Here is a 5,482-nt window from a genome sequence, read left to right on the forward strand (position 1 = left end):
AAAAATCCGAGCGCGCAGGAGAAATCCGAGAGGAGAAGATTTGCAAGCGCGCAGAATCAGGCTGAGTGCGAGGAGAAGGGCCAAAGCTGAGAGCAGGAAATCTGTTTAAGCAACAACATTTCTGAGTCCAAGCACAAAGTTTGAGCACAAGCAGAGCAAATCCAAGCGCGAGCAGTGACTATTTGAGTGTGAGAGCAAGGTTTTGAGGGAAATTATTACAAAATCTGAACGTAATATCAGTGAGAAATGCTCTCAAATTGAAAGAATGCGCTCTTGAATAAAGATAGGAATATAACTTCATAGAGTAATGTGTTTCTAATAGTTTTTGGACAACAATGCAGGTTTGCCAATCGTTATAAGGAATAGGAATACTATACGATATACCAGGCTTTGGCTACACAAACAATAAGTGTTAGTGGGATCAGTTCCATGTTCGGTTATCATTTGAACTAGACAACATTTATATTTGTTTAGCGAGAAATAGTCTCGCATTGCCAGACCTTCCTCCACAGCGCTGCGAAGGAGGGTCTGGCTAGTCCACACAGCATTCCGGGATGGAGGAAAAACGTGCTCTGGTTTATTGGCATTTCTTTAAACCAATCACCACTTCTTGGGCGGCGCTAAGCGTCGGATGGAGCCACGGTGCCGCTGCAAAATAGCCTCGGGAAGGAACTTGTTTTGGTGGAACGTGTACGTTCAAAAGTTGTTTTAGTTGTGCAACAGAAAACTCAGATTGGACAGATAGTCTAGCTAGCTGTCTGGATTTACCCTGCAGAGATCTGAGGAGAAGTTAACCAACCATAGTCCTCATAAATCCACCGGAGTTTAAAATGCCAACACGAAGAAAGGTAACGGATATCCAGTCTAAATGAGTGAAATCCGGCGGAATTTCCGTCGGCAACAGAGAAATTCTGAAAGTGGAACGTTGTGGATATAGACTAAGCGAGAAATAATGTAAACCAGCACATGAATGTGATTTTTCTTTGTAAGAAAAAGAGCTTGTTGATTGTGACCGGAAACTGGCTTTTTTTGGCCACCTGAGCCAAAAAGCCAGGAAATTAGGTCAGCAAATGCAAAGTGAATGTTACCTAGTGAATCTGCTGAAACCACGGTGAAGCCTGGCTGCTGGCGGTGTTAAATGAATGTCTGTTGGAGCTGCAGTGAAGACGGAGCGGGCGTGCCAGCCCTTCATGCCCGATAAGTGTGGGCATAGGTGGCAGCTGGAGACAAGACAGAGCAAATACAGGCATGCTTGACACACATGGGCATGGAATGCACACACACACACACACACACACACACACACACACACACACACACTTTGTTACCATATGAAACACGCACGTTTCAAATGACTTAATTCTGTTTGCACCAGTTACACACTGCTGTTGCTAACCTAAAATACTTTTAGCAATTCTACTTCTTAGTGATTAGAGTACTGTAAATGAAGTACACAGAGAAAGTGCAAATATACAATAAGTTCACCAAACACTACACAAGACCAATGCTGCAGACTGAGGAAAATATAATTTATTTCTCTCCATATACCCAAATCAGTCAACATGTCAACATGGAGAATCCCAACAACATGTCCCAGTTTTCATGCTACAGTACTACAGTAGTGTGCATAACACTGTTAGCTCAGCAAATAACATAAAATACTGTATCCAGTACAGTAAAACAACAAACAAACAAACAAAAAAAGATCTGAAAAAAAACTGAAAATACAGTACAGACAATACTAGACTTACCTGCTGCATTATTATAGTGCTTACAGTTTTTTCCAATTGCTAAAACACAATTTTGCAAACTAGGCTGGTTTTAACAAATACACAATTCACAAAACCACACACCCAAACTGCAAAATACCTCATATATCCTGCAAAATGAAGCACTGCAACCAAACCTACATATAGCATTATCAAAATCAAACTTTTGCACCAAATGGCACACACTTCATTCATCTTACCAGATTTTTGTCTAACCAAGTACACACTGTTGGGCATAATGAAAAGCACTCTCATCTTTAGTATGCTTTGCCATAATACTAAAATAGTTCAAATTGTAGAAAATTCTTCAGATTGTTCACATGCAAATATTTGCAGATACACACACATGTGACTTTATGTCAGATTGTTGTGTCTAATGCAGAGAACCGTGTTCAGTGCATTTAAAACGTGCCATTTTGCCATATTGCAAAATGTGTGTAAAGCAGAAAATGTGTTTAGACTTTTGGAGACTTGAGAAGAGGTTTTGCTCTCTGTGTGTCAGTTTAAATAATTGTGCCATTCATGTCATTTTAGTGTGTTAGCAATTGGAAAAAACTGTAAACCTGATTGGTGTGTCTACGATTACTGTAAACAATCATGTATTTGGTCACCTGATGGCTGTGTTTCACAGGCTGGCTCATAGGTATGGTAATTTGACAGTCAGTGCTTTGGAATTGCAAGGAAGTGACATCATGATATACTTCTGTGTGTAATGTATACAAGTGTGTTTAGTGTTTTGCTCAAAGTGTGAGGCTGACATTGTGCTTATGGTGGTGCACATCTGGGCCAACGTTTTGCTCCTTGAGTGTAAGGTTTTGATAATTGTGTAATACTTTTGATTTCGGTGTGTAAGCAATCGGCAAAAACTGTAAACATCCAAGGACATCCAATCTAACAAACTACAAATCACCTGATGCTCTAATGATAAGGTTGCTTGAATAATTAATTTAGTATAGTAATACTGAATACAACAAGTAAACACGTTTCACTTGTTTTTGTCCAATCATAGCCATTTTGTAAATGCTAAAACAGACAAACAACACGGATAATTCCCCCAAAGTTTCATCAAAGTGCAATCAGTGTGAGAAGGAGTGAACAGATGGACAATGTGGAGACCGGGAGGTACACCTACTGATTGAACACGTTCTGGTTCAAATGCAGCAGTGGAAAATCCTGGATGGATTTTAATAATACATACGTGCTCTGAGCCAATCAGGAAGAATAGTGGATTTAGTCTCAAACTTCCTGTAAAAAGACTGTGGATATTTAAAAAATGCAACAACTACAAATTGAACCACTCAAACAGTAATAGTAAAACCGTAAACATAGGACAAGGTATCGTGAGATAAGGAAGGGTGTTGTCTGAAACTGAACGATGGCCGCTTTCAGGATTGTGTGTGATTGTGTTTACTTCCGCCTGCCTGCCTACGCGTGAGCTCATAAGTGTGTGTTTGTGTGTGTGTGTGTGTGTGTGTGTGTGTGTGTGTGGTATACCAGGAGTGTGGGGGGGGAAGTAGTTGCACTAAGAGGTGGCATGTGGTTGTAGTGTTATGGGTGGTGGTGTACGCTGGCAGACTTACAGGCCACCTCGGAGCTTTAATGACAGACAGACCGACCTGTTAGAAGCCTTTGAGGGCAGCGTGAGGATGCTTCTGTTCCTGTTGATAAGGCACTGTTTCCTGTTGGACAGGTCAGCGTGGGACTGCTCACATGTGCACTTCATGGGGCTACAACTTGGACGGCTGTTGGATGAGTGTTGGATGAAGCTTCACAGCAGTCAGTTAATTTAACTAAAGTTTAAAGCTGCACCTGCCGAGATATTAAAAGTAAAACTCTACTTACTTGATCATCATAAACCTCAGAGTGAGTCTGCAATTGATGAAAATCAACATATCCCTGTAATGGCAATGCTATACCCTACTGTAGATTTACTGTTTGCTTAAATGAAATGTAGTCTGAATACATGATATCTGAATTATTTAGATACCCTTGGACACTTAAGAGCAAAATACAAAGTGGATCATGAACAACAGTTTGTGAGCCATTGGTCCAGTGACTCACTAGACTCAACTTCGGTTTCCTTTAGTTGAATTTTCACGAACATGAGCCAACTGTCATTTTATTTTTTTTACAGGATTTCAGTTTTCAAACAGTTAGGCTAAATGTAGTCTCGCTTTACCAGACCCTCCTCCAAAGCGCGCTGAAGGAGGGTCTGGCTACTCCACATAGCATTCTGGGATGGGAGGAAAACGTGCTCTGGTTTAATGGCATTTCTTTAAACCAATCAGAATCCTCATGGGCGGTGCTAAGCTCCGCAAAGAGCTAAATAGTCGTGCGAGAGAAAACTCAGATTGGACAGATAGTCTAGCTAGCTGTCTCAATTTACCCTGCAGAGATCTGAGGAGCAGTCAACAATAGTCCTCATAAATCCACCAAATTTTAAATTCCAACACAAAGAAAGCGGAAGGAAACTGAAATACATGCATCTGGCGGAATTTCCTTCATCACCGGAGCAATCCCGGAAGTGGAACGTCAAGGATATAGACTAGGCTACATGAAACATTGACAACATATAAATCTGCCCATAGTGCAGTTTTAGCTCCCACTGTGAGGTTTTCAATCACAAAAGCTAGGCTACATAACCACTACCATATTGGTAGCTATAATTGTGTACGTGAGATTAAAATAATATACATTTTGGGAAATAATTATTTGTTTTTCTTGCAGAGAGGCAATGGAGAAGAACGATACTACTTTCATATCTGTCCATTAAAAATTAAGCTGAAACAAGGCGATGATAAGCTTAGCTTTAGCATAGCATACAGACGGGGAAACAGCTAACTTGGCTCTGTTTGAAGGTGAACAAATATACTGACCTAATCTACTCTTAAGAAATATTACAGCAGAGGCTATTCCCCTTCAGTTTTTGTACAGATTAAACAAACGATATTAACATGTTCATTAGTTAGTTTTAGAGGTGCTTATAGGCAGACCCAGGCTAGCTGTTTCCTTGTTTCCAGCTAAGCTAACTGTCTCCTGGCTGTAGTTTCATAACTGTACAAAGATGAGAGTGATACCAATCTTTTCGTGTAACTCTTGCCAAGAAAGAGACAAAGTGTATTTCCCAATTCATCAAACTATTCCTCTAAAAAGTAGCCTAGGTACAACTGCTCATATTACTACCGTTGTTTATCTTAAAAGCTACTGTTTCATTTGCATTAGTTTAAGGCACATAAGCCCTAAGTAAAAGACTTCGATTTAAATGATGTCACATTGACATATGGTTATTGGATATTAAGGCAAGCTGAGTCATTATGAAACAATTTCATAATTATGTTTCCCTCTAGCTAGAAGTCAGCAGATACTCAGCTGATTAAGTCTGATGATGAGCACTTGATAAGAGTTGGTTGGCTCACTCTCTTGTTAAAAGTGTATTCTCAACTCAAAATGTGTCTTTTTAAGGAACCTAAAAAAAAAAAGGGGCACATTTGATTTAGAGGCCATGTTACAGCGCCACCTAGTTTGGCTGTAAAAAGCACTGCTTAATTTGTTTACTTATTGCTTCAAATCGTGCTGACAAGCCAATTGGCATGTTTTAGAGAGACATCAAATTGAAGTGTCAACCATGATGAGGCAGTGTGGGAGCTCCCGGTGTGGCTCTCTGATGGTTTCATTGGCAGGCTATTTGATCCACAGCCCGCCCCTTTCCTCCG

Source organism: Sander vitreus, chromosome 21 (genome assembly GCF_031162955.1).
Source record: "Sander vitreus isolate 19-12246 chromosome 21, sanVit1, whole genome shotgun sequence".
Taxonomy (NCBI): Eukaryota; Metazoa; Chordata; class Actinopteri; order Perciformes; family Percidae; genus Sander; species Sander vitreus.